At 39.7% G+C, this 16,574-nt stretch overlaps 1 protein-coding gene across 4 annotated transcripts in view; it reads right to left on the bottom strand.

Moving 5' to 3' along the window:
• SLC39A10 (solute carrier family 39 member 10) overlaps nt 1–16,574 on the bottom strand; it is an 89,202-nt gene that overhangs the window by 56,281 nt on the left and 16,347 nt on the right. The window contains exon 1 of one of the 4 annotated variants that reach the window (XM_065068949.1): nt 3,532–3,672. The exons of the other annotated variants lie outside the window; for them this stretch is intronic. The gene's annotated coding sequence lies outside the window, so the exon portion shown is untranslated. Of the gene's footprint in view, nt 1–3,531; nt 3,673–16,574 lie in introns of those variants that run through there. 4 annotated transcript variants of the gene reach the window in all.

Below are 16,574 nucleotides of genomic sequence, written 5' to 3'. Positions count from 1 at the left end.
TTCTTTAGAAGAAAAGAGTATAACTCATGCCTATTACTGTAAAATAATATAATGGCCAATACTTCTTTACCAGAGGTGCACCTGGAATGACATATTAGTGTCTAAGTGGAAGCTTAATAGAATGAGTTAGAGAGAATAATGACAAGAATAGATGAGACTGAGGGGGGGGAGGGAAGTGACAATCAGAAATACTAAAAAAAAAAATAAAAATGTCTGTTGGACCAAGTAAGAAATCATAAAAGCAACAGATATTATGGAATAAAGATGAGGGTGTAAATGGAATTAATAGGAATAGATTTTTAAAATGTAAATATGAGGTGAAAAGAAAAAGGAAACTGAGAAAGGGATGGCAAAAACTATTAGGGAAGAAGTAATGGAAAAGTTTTGTTGACTGAAGAAGTGCAGTGGCCCTAGAAGAATAAGTTTGACACCGTGAAAGACTAAGTAGCACTTGAAACCTTAACGAGATCTTTTAACAGGTGAGACACTTGTAAAATTTGTCAAGATCAATTTTGATTCAGATTTGAGTTTGTACAATTCCAGTTCAGGAAAAGAAAAAAACCCTAAACTGTCTCTGGTTATGACTTTGCCCCTGAATCCCCCTGAAAGTTGACAATCTAACTGTTGGAGTATTGTTGATGAATCCATACCTTCGGAGTTCCGGGTAGAATTGCTATCAATTACCAGTTATGGTTGGGAGCCTGTATATTCATCATATAGAAGTAAATGTGTGAAAAGATTTATGCAGGCACAATCTGAACAGGGTGATAACACTTTTGAAAGCCTCTATATCACCTAGGACTAGACTCTCAAAAAGAATATACATGGTGAATGTTTCAATGCCTAAATCAACATAACCTCTCCCTAAAACAGAAGCCAAGTTCTTTTACATTGTGGAATACCATACATAGCAGCTGAGACACTGAGCAGAAAGCTGCCAAAATTCAGCAATAGGAAACATTAAGTATTACTAGTTGTACAGGCCCCACTATCTTAATGTGTACCATGGAGCTTTGGCTAATGCTGCTAATGCTACTGCAAGACCAGAAATTTCTTCTACTTGCCTTCTATCCAGCCAATATACTGTTAGATTCTTAACGCAGATGTTCAGAGATTCAGTCCTTTTGCATAGCTTATATCCTGAGGGACATAGGGAGCTCAGCTTTGGGAATTCTTCCTTTTCTGCACTATCAACGTCCTTCTCGGGGAGTTAAGATTCAAGCCTGCCTCCTCACTCCACCTTGCTGAGAAGGATTTCTTAGTATTAATTCAGTCCCAGGTAACTTCAGAATATCTCCCTGCTTGCCACTTAGTGCCCATTTATGCTTTCAAAATGTTCATTTCCCTTAGGCCTGTCTGGGAGCAACCATTACCCGCCTAGACAGAAAACAGAATATGCTAATGGTGCTCCAGAACCTTAAAGTTTTAACCTGGTGTGACGCATAATACCCATTCCTGTCAAGCAATTCAAGACCCAGGCTGATGACTTTTTTCACACAGCTTATCATACAACCTGATATTTTACATGCATATGTAAACACTCAGTCTTATTTTATATAATTGCACAACTCAGTTTACTTGCAGTTTATGCAAGATCAGATCTTATCTGAAATCAAACACTGCAGCATTTTGAAAAATGGGTTTGGGAAGATTACCCCTTCTGCACTCCAAACCATTCCCCTCCAAAAATAGTTGGCTGGCCATGATCTTGCCACCCCTAGATTTGATATTTAACTTGAAGTGGCACCCCTAACCCTTGCTTGGCTTTAGTTACTGATGATCCATCACTGGTGAATTAAATTCTCAATTATATAACACATTTCTTAATCTAAAAAACCCCACTTTTAAGCACACTATATAACACTCATTGCCTGATAAGAGTGTAATAAATTTAACATAACCCTTTTTAAATGCAGGCGTTTGGTGAATCCATTTGGACAGCTAAGTTATCTTCTGCTCTACCACTTTCACATTATTATTCATCTGTGCAATGCCTAAAACAACTCTAAAGAAGAGTTCAAGAGGAAATTATGTAATTTGTTTCTTTTTGAGCTTCTTCTGAGTAAATGCCATTAACACTCTATACATGAATGGTGGGAAAATAGTTATGATGTACTAATTAAAGACTGGTGATGATAACAACAGCAGCATATTTCTGTCTTTCATTGCTGCTTTAACACACCTGATTTGACTATGTTCTTCACTTATTCTGTACTTGCCTACTCTCTTTATTTTTTCCTGATCATCCAGCAGGTCTTTACTTTGTAAAATCGACAGTTTGATCAGAAAACAATGCACACTGCTAGCCCAGCTAGAAGCTATTTATCAAGTTCCTGAGTGCATTTAGAGTGTAACAGGCTTTCATACTGCCTTCACATCTAGAGCTTCAACATCCAACTCTCCTATATGAAGAAGTTTCAAAACTTGCAATGCTTCTGAATTAACATGAGAGATGGGTGTTGGTTGATGAGAAGCTCAACATGACCTGGCAACGTGGCCCAGAAACCACTGTATTCTGAGCTGCATTACCAGGCGCACGGCCAGCAGGTCATGGAAAGTGATTCTGCCCCTCTGTTCCCCTGTGGTGAGACACCACCTGCAGTGCTGTGTCCAGCTCTGGGGCCCCCAACATAACAAGGTCATGGAACTATTGGAGCAAGTCCAGAGGCAGCCATGAAGATGATCAGAGGGCTGAAGCACCTGTCCTGTGAGGGCAGGCTGAGAGAGTTGGGCTTGTTCAGCCTGGAGAAGAGAAGGCTCCAGAGATTCCTTCTAGCAGCTTTCCAGGGCCTAAAAGGGACCTACAAGAAAGCTGGAGAGGGACTTTCTACAACAGCAGACAGTGACAGGACAAGGGATAATGGCTTTAAACTGACAGCGGGAGATTCAGATAAGCTATAAGGAAGAAATTCTTCGTCATGAGGGTGGTGAGGCCCTGGATCAGGCTGCCCAAAGAAGCTGTGGATGCCACAACCCTGGGTGTGTTCAAGGGCAGGCTGGATGGGGCTTTGAGCAACCTGGTCTAGTGGAGGTGTCCCAGGTGGCAGGGGGTGTGAACTACGTGATCTTTAAGGTCCCTTCCAACCGAAACCATTCTATGTTTCTATGAATATATTATTACATCCAATATCATGGTTCCCACTTGTGAACCAACTTCCTGGGAGTGTATTTGATGCCCACAATATATTTTCATCTAAAAATATAATACTAAAGTTTCAGTTTTATTGCTTCTGTTCACAAGCTAAAGGAGTACTGTTCTCTCTTTGCTTCCCATGATGTTTCATTAGCAGTCTGTGGCACAGGCAAAGTCAATTGACTTCTCGTAACTCCTGGTTTAATAAAGTAACCAAATTCTGCCCGCAGGCTTACACCTCCAAACTTAGGGAGATGAGAGAACACTCAGATTCTTGCTCTGCAACTTTCTTAACAATTCTCTAGAAGTTTGTTATATTTCCCCATTTCATTGTCTGGTAACATACTGTCTGTTCAGCAAGGATAACAGAAAGAAATGAAATACCCTGTTATACTTACTGGCTATCCTGGAGATGACTGGACTTTGTCTTCACAGAGGCAGAAAAGAGACCAGAGACTTTACTCATATGTAAAGTGTTCCCTAAGTCTCTCATCCACAGCAGTGTCACGAAGACTACTGGGGAAACATTTTATGGACAAGGAGGTCCAAAACACATGGAGGATGTTTATCAAATGAGCCCGCTGCCAGGAACTGGCCATGAAATGGGGCACTTTTGGGAAAATCCTTGTCATGAAAACAATGTAAAATTCCTGCCTCTCTGGCTTCTGGTAGCAGCTTTGTGGATTCCCCTGGGACAATTTACAAACAAAAGCCACGAAAGCGTCCAGAGAACATGGTTGAGTAATTGCAAAGTAATTTCTGTGCTACAGAAATAAGGTCATTATAGTAGTGATTTTTTTCTTGCATCAGACAATAGAACATCAAATATCAAAGAATTAATAGAGTTAACTCGTTTCCCTTTGCTTTTACATCAGTTTTGATAGGAAGTAATTACAGGTAGCTTGTTCAGACACGATACTAATATTCTTTGTGTTTCCACTGGAAAAAAATGAACATTTAACTAAGTAGAATTAGTATGATAAACTTCAGATATTAACTGTACATATTTAAAATACCAAATATATATCAAATATCTGTCTTTATAAGTTGCTTCAACATTGCAAGCTAAGTTTAGACACATGCATTTTGCTGTGTTAAACACACACATTATTCAAATCAGGGCAACTAATCTGTAGATTAGAATCATTTGTGCAGGTGACTGAAACAAATTAAACTCTCCCCATTACAAAACCAAATTTGAGTGCTAAATCTTTAATTGTTCATCTAGGGTAGTGTTGTACACTTGAAAAATGACATGGTTGGGAACTAAAGTCAGGCTATTCTGTGCCACATTTTAAAGGCTGTTTTCAGATGCTCCTAATCTAGTTTTAAGTTGTTTTCACCATCAAATTTGCATTATCCCCAGAACCTGTTACCAGTGAAGGCATGTTCTTCACGCCAGGGATAACCAGTCCCCCCACCTCTGCACGGGTCAGAGCAGCTGCAGCCATGCAGGGTGATGCACCCCCTGGGCAGCGGGTCAGTCCAGGGGAAGAGCAATGGAGACAGATCTTGTTAGTCTAAAAAGAGACACAGAGGAAAAGATCTTCCTCCAGCCAGGAAGGTCTCGGTACCATGTGTGAGAAACTTGCCCATCCATGTCCTTCTAGGAGCATCAGTGGGCTTTAGTTCTGTATAATCGTATGACTACAGAGTCAAATAATAGTAGAATTTGGTTTCTCTAACTGTATGAAATCCTAGAAGTCTGACCACCTGCTTTGGGAAGCCTTATTACATATCTGTTAGGCAAAGAGGACAGATCAGCATTAATTATCAATACCTAATTTAGATGGCCAAATTTACCTTTCATTTTTGCACTGGTGCATTCTCTGTATAATTGCATGCTTTGTTGTGAACATCTTATGTTATTACAAGAAATTACAGTACATATGGCAAGAAATTTTTTACAATAGGGGTGGTGAGACCCTGGCCCAGGTTGCCCAGAGAGGTGTTGGATGCCCCATCCCTTCAGACATCCCAGGCCAGGCTGGACGGGGCTCTGAGCAACCTGAGCTGGGTGAAGATGTCCCTGCTCATGGCAGGGGTGGCACTGGATGAGCTTGGAAGGTCCCTTCCAACTCAAATTATTCTACAATTCTATGATTTTAAAATTATGTGAATAATTAATGTGAACCTACCTACATACAGAATATTTTAGTACTTTGAGAAGTAAAATACTAGTTATGAGTACAGAGCAGTTAGCAGGACTCCTAAAAGATTATCTCTCAAGTAGACTCCTGGAGCAGAAAACAATAACAAGCAGCTCACTAGAAATTTACATTTAAATATGAACTGCCTTCTAAGTGCTGGATTGTTGTTACACGGTAAGGATGACACGGCTCAGGTTTTTGAACATGTGAGTTTTCTATCTCAATAACTCTCAAAGTTCATTTTAGATGAGCCAGAAACTTTTTCTTTTTTGCCCATACACACACACGAAAATAAGGAATAAAAAAGAAAAAAAGTGTTTTTTCCAATTTCTGTGTCCCTCAAGTTTGGAAGGAGAACAACATTCTGATTGCAATTATTCTGTCAAACTCACAGGACTTCAATGCAAACTACTTGCAAAAATTGGCTAAACTAAGAAAGAGTTAAGGGACAGAAATCCAGGTATCTGCTATAAACAAAACATAATTTTGTTTCCGGGTGACGCAAGAACAAGAAAGACTAAAACTGCCAAATGCAGGAGACTTTGCAACCCCTGCAGCCCACTGCAACACATGTTTTAATGCAAATAAACGTAAAACAATGAGACAGGACCAATTAATAGATATTTGCTGATAAGAAAGAAACAGAAGAGATGTGAGTGCAGGGGAAATAAAAATAGACACATCTTCTGTTCCCAATACATCTAAAACAGTCAAAGGGATTAGAGAGATCACTATGTAATGAGGGTGGATTATAAGAAAGAAAAGCTTGAGTTGCCTGTTACATATGAAACAGCAGCAGTGACCTTATTTTATACCTTTTTAGATCTCTCTTGAATGAAACCTTTTTTCTGAAATACATCACAAAATGTAAATATATTTACAAAATGCCTAGCAAGAAAACCAGCAGCTGAATGAGGAACCCTTTACATTAAAATCAAAACTGTTGCTTAAGGCCCGAATTGTGAAGAGGGATACTTGACTTTTACTGTAATTCTGGTCATTTCAATGTCTCAATTTACTTCTGTTGAATCTTCCCCTTCCTTGTTGTCATTCAGTTTTCTTGATAATTCACCTTGCATTTGCCAGCTGACAGGAGTTCTACGAAAGCTGTTTAACAAAAAACTACGTACCCTAAAACTACAGCTCTGGAAGCCATTTTTTAAGCTATCTGAAGGATGGCCAGAAAATCTCCAGTTTCACCATTTTTTTCCCAATATGAAATAACAAGAGAATTATTTTGTTTTCATGAAGGTCAGATTTAGATCATTTAGAATTTTACATGCAATATGTAACCAAAAGAATAAATACCTCAAAGCCCTGAACAGAGCTATCCATTAAGTTCCTTATTTGAAAGCAACTTTGCATAATCATTTCAGATTTGCTGAGGAAGCAAGAGGAGTGATGGCTGAAGGACACCAGCAATTATAATTCAAGATGCATCGCATAGGTAAGGAGTGGAAGGACACATGCTATATTTTTATCCTCAAAGGGAACAAATCAGCAGGAACACAGCACATATCTTGTAAAATTGAGTTGGACAGGCCTTATGACCAAAACAAAGGCTGAAGAAAATTAACATGAGAGCACTGGCAATTTGCCTTAGATTCAGAATGGTGAAAACTACTGGAGATCGGAGCTGCTGGAGCTTGATCTTATTTTTTTGTTGTTTTAGGAGAGAATTAAACAAACAAACAAACAAAAAACACACAAAAAAACCCCTAAAACCCAAAATACAAATACAAAAAACTCCCCCACTCCAAAAACAAACCAAAAACCAACCAAACAAAAAGAACACCGCACCAAAACTAAACAAACTCCCCAAAACCCAAAACAACAAAACCCCACAGCATATTTTACTGTAAAGAATTGAATGTAGTATCATAGAATGATATAATGTCCTAAGTTAGAACTGACCCACAAGGATCATCAAGTCCAACTCCTGTCCCTGCATATGACAACCCCACAGTTCACACCATGTGTCTGAGGGTGCTGTCCAGTCTCCTCTTGAACACCGTCAGGCTTGGGGCCGTGACACCTCCCTGGGGAGCCTGTTCCAGTGCTCCAGCACCCTCTGGGTGAAGAACCTTTTCCTCATGTCCAACCTGAACCTCCCCTGGCACATCTTCCTGACATTCCCTCGGGTTCTGTCATTGGTCACTAGAGAGAAGAGTTTGGTGTCTGCCCTTCCTCCTCCGCTTGTAGGAAAATGTAGACTGTGATGAGGTCTCCTCTTCTTCAAGCTGAACAAACTAAGTGACTTCAGCCGCTCCTCATAAGACTTCCCCTCCACACCCTTCACCAACTTCTTATCCCTCTTCTGGGCACTCTCCTGTAGCTTAATTTCTCTTTTTATCCTGTGTTGCCCAGACCTGCACGCAGTGCTCCAGGTGAGGCCGCACCAGTGCAGAGCAGAGTGGGACAATCACCTCCCTGCCCGGCTGGCAATGCTGTGCTGGATGCACCCAGGACACAGTTGCCTTCTTGGCTGCCAGGGACACTGTTGGCTCATGTTCAACTTGCTGTCGACCAGAACACCCAGATTCCTCTCCACAGAGCTGCATCTGGCATGCATGGAATAATTTAAAAAAAAAAAAAGCTAAATGGTTTTCTATGCAAGTTACTGGTTTGGATTGCCAGAATCATGTCATTATGTGATCTGGGATAAGATGTTCAGTACAGCTACGATGGCATTAAAACTTTCACTCTTCAGATGCAGTTTAAGCCATTCAGCTGTCATTAACTTGAACAGGATGATGATTTTTGCATGTGGTAATTCCTGCCTTTTTCGCCCCCACTAATTTCCAGGAGCTCTGTGCCTGCTACAGGGATGCCTTACTGGCAACAGCTGTTTTTATTTATAAAATCAAAGTGTTCCTTCTATTCTCACCATTAGTCCTTCTTATCTTCTGAGATTTCTTTGAAAATAAGTGGGTGTCACTTCACATTTATTCCCTTTCTGACCTTCAGCAACACTTCTGGGTACAGGTACTTGAACTAGGTTATGGACTTGAGTCAGCCTGGCCAAATTGTCCCCCTTGGGATTGAGGCTCTCGCGGGTGTACAAGGCACATCCAAGCCATCAGAATTCTCCTCAGTGAAATCCTAGTTTGTCCATAGCTATATGTTCATACTAGTAAGTAGTTAAATTTATTTGGTTTCATATCCTGCTGTTGCTTACATATGATCTCAATTTTTAGTTATGACTTCTGCAAGGTACGTACAAATACTTCCAAGCTTATTTATAGAATGCTAAATGCTCACTAAAAACAACGGCCTCCTGTTTAGCATCTGCTGATTTTATACTCACAAAAGGAATTCTGGGACCAAAGTTTGACAGGCATTATTTAATAAAGATAGCATCAAACTGGGCTGAGAACAAGTATTCACTCTAATTTAACCATATTGCCTTTTGTGAAAAACAGAGGCTTATCACCTGTTTGTAGAATGCATTTAAAAATCATAAAGGTGTTTGGTTATCAATAAAAAACAAACAGCCTCCTAGATTTTGTAGATAAAGCAGGAAGGCATAGGCTAAGCAAAATGTGAGAACCAGCAGCAGACAGCATGATTAAGTTTAGCCCGTGCCATTATTAAACCGATGCCTGTACGTGCTTTTGAGATATCAACTAATGGCTTGAGGTGCCTTTTCTCGGAATCGAGATCAAAGTTCTGATTATACATGGCCGCCATCAACAATTTAATGTCTTTTTCTGACTTTTTTTTGTTTGTTTCCATTTTGCAAGAGGGGACGTGTTGCTGTTTGTGGTACTCTTCCTGCCAAAATCCGGTTTGGGCTGCTGAACACTCCCTATCCAGCACAATCTGGTTTTGCTACCGCCTGTTTTATTGGAATCATGCTGCAGGGTATGCATTTGATAGTTAATATACTTATTATCAAGTGCACCTTTTGCAATACCTCAGCCTTTCACAACCAAGAAGCCCAATATGGAAGGATCCCAAAATTGTAAGTGTTCCCCATTTTTTCACCGGGACACCCACCAGCATAAGTACTGAGGTTCAGTAAGATCCCCCGCTGTCAGAACCATCTCCCATCAGTGTGACTAACAGTGGCTCATACTAATCACCTAAATTAGGAACACCGTGGCCTTACCTCATCTACACAATGCAATTAAAATCTGGACTATATTCTGGGGACAAAATAATCTCCTCAGAGCCTGTACCTGGAGCTACTTCACTCAGGAGCACTGCATTCAAGATTGGCTAATTAGCATTGAGGAAACAGAGTAATTAATTGTATATAGTGGAGTCAAAGTGGAGTTGTGATGCCCAGCAGCAACACCACACTGAAATCTGGGGCTTCAGCAGGTTTCCAAGGAGACGAGGACACCATATCCACCTCTTTTAATCCAGCAGCTCTCTGGTTTGAGCTGAATGACAGCAGCTGTCCCTGTAGAAGTAAATTTTTGACAGAGAAAGCTGCTAGCATGCAAGATTATTGGTGGTCTGGAGGAAATGGGGTTTCTGAGTTGTGCAGGTGTTACTGCCAATATCTTTTCCCTCTTTTTCCAGACCAGACGTGTATTTCCCCACAGTAATGCAAAGCCTTGTTCACTTCTATGTGACAAGCAGCAACTTCAGCATCAAAAGATCATGGTAACTCCATGGAACTCCAGCTTCTGTGAGCAAGGAAACAGCTGGCGAAAATGTGGAAAAGTTTGTTTTCCGGTTCAGCATTCCCCCGGTTTCCCAAGGAGCAGCTGATGGGTAATGGTAGATAGCAAATGTTTGGTAACCAAGGATATATCTTTCTGCTTTACTCGGAACTCAGAGGACATTCAACATCACTCAGTTCCTGGTGAGCCTGGAAGTCAACAGGAACCCAGGAGCTGAGCTTTGCCTCCCTTTTGGCAAGAAAACTACCACCTGCTGAACCACTTTGAAAGGCTGCAAGAAGCAATCTGGTTTGCAACCAGGCTGCGAAGCCCTTTGTTCTCACAAAGAATAAGCTAGAGAGGCTTCTCTGTAGAGATACCAATCAGGGAGGGCCCAGGGACTGCGTAAGGTGCAAAATAATAGGAAGCGACAGCATGTGTGGTACAGGGCCCGGCTCCAAATGCTTCCGATACAGTTACCAGCCAGGTTCTCAGGTACTGAAAAATGATTTGTTTGAAGGTCATCCATTCTTCTGTGCTTAAATAAAGTTTCTGGTGAAGTGTTAGTCATTCACAGAAGAATTAAGCCATTGGAGACACACAGTTTCATGCTAACGGATCATCATATGGTTACGCTGGGCCTGAGGCCAAAGTAGTTAAGAATTTTCTAGGCTCTCTTCCAACCATAAAATCAACACCCATATATAAAAATATATATATATATATATATATATACACACACACATACACACAGTTTAATCATTACATATCTGTTTGCAGGCTCTTTAGTTCAGCTCTTTAATTTTAGTTTAGCTCTTTAATTCAGCTCTTAATTAGCTGAATTAAAAAAGCAGTCACTGCAAACTACTTATATTCATAAGTTTACAAGGGCCACTAGATTTAGTAGCATTGTATGTTACCTTCTCCTGCCCTTCCCTGCAGGACAACATTTCCAACCTTTGAGTTAGGAAAAGCAGCCAGTCTATGAAGAGATTCAAGACAAAGCAATCAATGATCCTAAATTAGGAAAAGCCTCCTGTTTAAGATGAGGACTTGTATACATTACATATTAGAATGCAGTACAAAGATCCTGCGGCCAGAATCAGAACTGAAAGCAGCATAGCTGGGCAAACATGGCTCTGTAGGACTGGAATTCACACTGATACTCATTGCTCTTGGTTGTGACTGGGTGTAGGGGACAGAGCGGATGGTGCAGGCAATGGATTTAAGGTGTGGATACTCTGGTTAATGATTAGGAAGTGAGAGGTGATTTCTGCTAAAATTGAAAATATCACCCAGGGGAGAAAACGTTTTCTTCCCTTCCCTTAGAAACGTACTCTTTCCCCTCCAAGTTTATAACTGCCATGTTTATTTTATGGAATATGTTCTTTCTTATACTTAACACCTTAACACCTATCATCAATAGGAAGGTCATGCCTGTCATGCTGCTAAGAGACAGCTGGAGCTAAAACAGTGTCATGCTCACACAGAGGCATTTTCAGAGGTAGTGGAAGAGTCCTGTCAGAGCGCAAGAATTTTTGCTGACAATTCTATCAAGGTGCCACTTCTGTAGGCTCTCTTTCTACCATGTCCAAAAGAGAAGATAGAAACAGCTCTGCTTCAGACTGGATGGAGCTCTAGCAAGTTTGAAGGGAGCACATCTGCAGTTTTCAAAGTTATCCTGTGCTTTTGGGAAAAAGGCAGCTTTAGAAAAAGCTTCAAAAAAAAAAAAAAAAAGAGTCCATCAAAGTTTTACATCTATTGATCAATGTTTTGGACTTTCTCCACTACAAATAGTCTAGAAGCATCTTGATAAAAACAGCCTAGTCCAACAGCTGGGCTCCTGATTAGCCTTTGCTGTTCTCTTTAGCTCCTAAGTTGAAAACATAAACATTTTTTGCTGCATAGGCCTCCAAAGCCTCATGTACCTTTGGTGCTCAGTTGATCCAAAAGCGCAGGTTTGGGATTATAAGCAAGAAACAAAATGAAGGAAAGCCAGGAAGTCAATCTAAGAAAAAAGTAGAAGTTTTAACTTTGCCTACTCCTGACAACTGATTAAAGGCTAACACAGGAGTTTGGCTGGAAAGATTGCTTCCCTCCCAAGCCCCAAGGTAAGCAAGTATTGTGAATGCTTTGGGGGAGTGGCAGCAGAAAAAGGCAGAAAATTGCTATTAGCATTTGAGACTTACTTGACATGGGCCCAAACAGAATCTAAGCAACTCTTCAGCTATGAGGTATGTTAATCTTAGCTATGGATCAGAGCTCTGCAGCCCATGACCATCGTTAACTGAGAATCTTATGTAATATGTTTAAATATAAAAACTGATTTAATATAGCATACGTATGTGTTTGCAAGACAGCAAACAAGCAAGTGACAGCCATACACAAACATACATTTAATTTCGTTCAATACAGAAAGCTTTACCTCAAAACAGTTGCCCCAAATGATGGGTTGAAGACGAGTGTTCTGCATAGAACTGGGCACCATTTGCCATGTGGGAAGTCACCTATGAGGTGGATCAAGCTACAGATCTGGAGATACAGAGGTAGTATGTTCACTATCAATGTCAATGATTGTTCAAGTTTATTACAAATGGTCATACTAATGGAGAACAGACGTGAGGGAGGACCAAGATTACAGCACAGTAAGGCAGTACTGATGAAGGACATGCGGTAACAAAGACAATTCACATCCTCTCTCTCCTCCTCTCTCCTCATCATTTTGCAGATGAGGTCTCTGTGTGCAGGAAGGGCATGAAATGCAAGCTTTTCTCATGCAGTCAAAAAAGTAAGAAAGCTATTGCTCCCATCACTCCTTGCTACATTTTCTGAGACACCGAAGGATCTGTTGTACAAGAGAAGCCAAATGTCTAGGGTCACATCCTAATGTTGGTTCCTGCAGTCCAGCTGTAGTTGTTACTATTCTCAAAGAGCTATGTGAAACAAATGGTTGCCTTATCACCTTATTTCCACCAGGAATGTCCTATTCTAAGAGATCTCTTGCTGTATTATTTTTATGAAGAAAAACCTGTGGCATTACCAATATTTCTACAGAGAGCTGGGGTTTAAGCACTATTTCTCCAGAATGAAGACAGTAATATCTTCGTGATGAGAGTTTTAACAGCTGCATGTAAGGGGGGTGTACAAGGAACTAAAATAGGGCTATATGCTAGTGTGGATGGGGAAGAATAGAAACTTAGAGTCTTTATTATTATTATTCGACAACAAATCATGTTTCAGATTCATGTTGGCCTTTACTGGCATATGAAATGTAAACTCTGTGTGTGTGAGAGAGGGTTGATGTGGTGCAGAATACTGCCCTTTCATAAAAAAAACCCTTACTATTATGATGGAAGAATATAATCTTTCAGACCTGAGCAGGACCTATAGCATGAAAGAGTTTAAAAGTTTTCACATTCTTTTGATCGTAAGTGGGAAAACTGCAGGCTTTTAGTGATGCTGAACTGAAAGGAAGTATAATAAAATAAGAACACAGAAATAGCTTCACTAACATTCAAACAGCTAGCAGCTGTCACATGTGCCAGAATGATCTGGATTTAACAACAAGAGATTAGGAGGATCATAAAAACAAACAAACAAACAACAAACCCTCTCCCAAAACACATAAACAAAACCCAAAAAAACTCAAAACCTCTGAACCACAACCCCAAAGCTACGAAGAATAAATCTATTTTCAGTGAATAATCTAGAAGAAACCATGAGTGGCCATATTACCAGCTTTACACAGTATATAATTATTAAATGAAATTATTTGGGAGAAACTAGTAGGAGAGCAAAGGATGGAACACTTTTGAATTATGATGCTAAAAGAACCCAAGCTAATTGTAGGTTCATATAAAAGTACTGAAAATAGACAGTTAATTACAGGCCATAAATGAAAAATCAGAACAACCCAGCAGCACTAATGAAAGAAAAAAAAAAAATAAAAGCCAAAACAAACAAACAAACCAACCAAAACACACAAACACTCCCCCCACACCCCCACCCCAAACCAAACAACCAACCAAAAACCAACCAACAACAAACCAAACCCCAGGCAGGAAGATGCAACACTGAGAATAACTAGATTTTTGACATCTATTTTAAACGGCAGAACTTTGTGTTGTGGCCAGTTATAGCCGCAGTAAAGTCAAATGTGTCTTTAAATGAAACATCTGAAGAACACCACTTTGGACTGAGCCTCTTGTGAAAGTCTGTTTTGTTTCCATCAGAATTCAGTGTGCACTGGGCACCTGGGCTTCACTGGACTCTGACAAATCTCAGCCTTAAATATTTGCTTTAGAAGTACGAGGGAGAATTTTTCCAGGTTATTGAGTATGAAGTTAAGTGGATTTGAGAGAAAAACTCTTGAGCAATCAACACCAATTATGTTTCTTTGGTAGTAAGAGATCAAAAAAGCCATTACCAGATTAAACATACTTTTCGTTCTTTGGAAGCTTTGCTAGATCACATGGCTCAGGTAGTTAATTTAAAAAACTATCGCCTTTGAGTTTCCCACTTTGTTGTACAGATACAAGCAATTCTAAACACAGTTGGGCACTATACTTTTGTAAGCTATTGGATTTATTTAAATTTTCTCAGTAAAACATTACCTGTAAAATAGAAAGTCAGGCCAAACATTATGGGGCATTTTAATACTTATAACAACAAGCAGCACACAAACCCCAAACAAGCCCTCCAATCCAGCACCATTTAAGTTTGCAAATTTGGTTAATTACATTTTTCAGCCTGATATTCAAGATTACTTCTACTTTTCAACCCATATCCATATAGTTTCAGTACTCAAAAAACAAACCAAAACTATTTATATATAATGGATAAAAATAGCGAAACGGAAAAGCAAAGTCTGGTTACCGATGCCATCCCCAGCAGAGAGACTGGTTTCAAGAATGAAGGTATGATTAAATATCCCTGTTAAGAGTTGAATTATTCCTAAAGAGGTTGTAAATACAACCAGGATGTTCGGCTTAATTAGTGGGAACATGGACAGAAATGCTGGAGAAATAGTAGAGGCTATTTGCACTAGACATGGCTAAATGACAAGACAGGATGTAATATCTTTTGTTGTTTCCTTGCTTTAAGTCATTTGAAACCAAAAACCTAGAAGGTACTTTCAGATTCATTTCTTTCCAAGTTCATGCTTTGTTCATCTCGAAGTGATAAACTAACACATCACTTGCTAAAGTTCTTTAACATCTAGAGGATGACAAATGCTCTATAAGTTTGATATAATAATATCCCTTACTTTTAGAATTGCATGGCAACACCAGGAAGATGGGCTCAGAATAGAGTTTAAAAACAATGTTAGATACCTGCCAACACAACCAAGAACCCATCTTCTAGGTCTGTTCCAGCTGAGGTTGGTTGTTTGCATGCTGGTCACATATGATTAGCAATTAACAATTTTTAACCTGCTGACAGTGGAATTCTGGGGAATTTATTTTTCTTCAGAAGGCATTTGTTAACCTCAGTTTATGTTCTAAAGAAGTAACACAATTCAGTTTCATTTTAATATATTATCTCCTCCAGCAATCTGTTAAATCATATGTTTATACTTCAAGTAAAGGCTGATTAGTAAAATTTATTCACTTTTTAAGTGCAACTCTAGCAAGAATTGCTGCTGATAATAGCTCCTGATGCTGATAAAGCACGCTAGAGTTAGGCTTCACACCGAAGTAAGATCAGTCTGCTGTTACTGAAGACCCACAATATTTATTGCAACTTAACTGTGAAAATTGCCATTTATCAAATTTTTAACCTGCAGCTCATTTCTCCACATTTCTGGGTGTTTAGCAGTGGGTGAGCAATGAAGCCTTCTCAGAAATGGGTTAGTGCTTTGGAATGCTCACAGGGACACAACTCTCTCACATCACACACAAACACACAGAGGATTAAATGCTTGCAAGGAGTTCTACTCCACAAAAGAGACAGGCCCCACAGGATCAGCAGAAGGCATTTTACTTGCACACACAGACTTACTTAGCTTTACATATGAGGTACCCCAGTGAAGTAAAAAGGATGATTCATGTACATTAAATAAACGTACACTGAAGTCTTCAAAGGCTACGGACTCAAGGTTTTACCCATCTGTTCCCCAACTAAGCATGCTGGATTTTTACTACCCAGTCCCTTGCGCACTCCGTTCCTTTAAAGGCCCCAAACTTGTCACACAGACTGTAGAACAGTATGTTCCTTGTTCACTAGAAAGAGAAGCATGGAAATAAACTTCATCTAGTTGAGAGTTTTCAGATTAAAAGGTGACTTTCAGTTTTCACTGTACACATCTTCTGATCCTAAAATTAATACCATATCCCTGGAAGATTCAGAACTCACTCTTGGGGGTGCTCCCACAATATTTGTCATGTGTTTTAGCCAAAAGACCACCAGAATTTATTTCCCTGGTGCTCTAAGGATCTGCTCTCTTTTGAGTTTTATATTGAAAAAGCAATAAAATTATTTGTTTTCTGTTCAGCTTCCATGATCCATGCTTCTACATCAAAGTGGATTGCTTCCAAAGACACAATATTTTTTTTCATGCAATCTCTGCTTAAACTGCATTACCTCACTACGAAGACAGATAAAAGAGTGTCCACGTAGACTGCTACTGTGATTCATTTGGCAGGCAGCTATTTGTAAAATATTGTAATTTTATTGTAT

The sequence above is a fragment of the Columba livia genome, chromosome 7 (assembly GCF_036013475.1).
Source record: "Columba livia isolate bColLiv1 breed racing homer chromosome 7, bColLiv1.pat.W.v2, whole genome shotgun sequence".
Taxonomy (NCBI): Eukaryota; Metazoa; Chordata; class Aves; order Columbiformes; family Columbidae; genus Columba; species Columba livia.
This window is presented reverse-complemented; position numbering and strand designations above follow the sequence as displayed.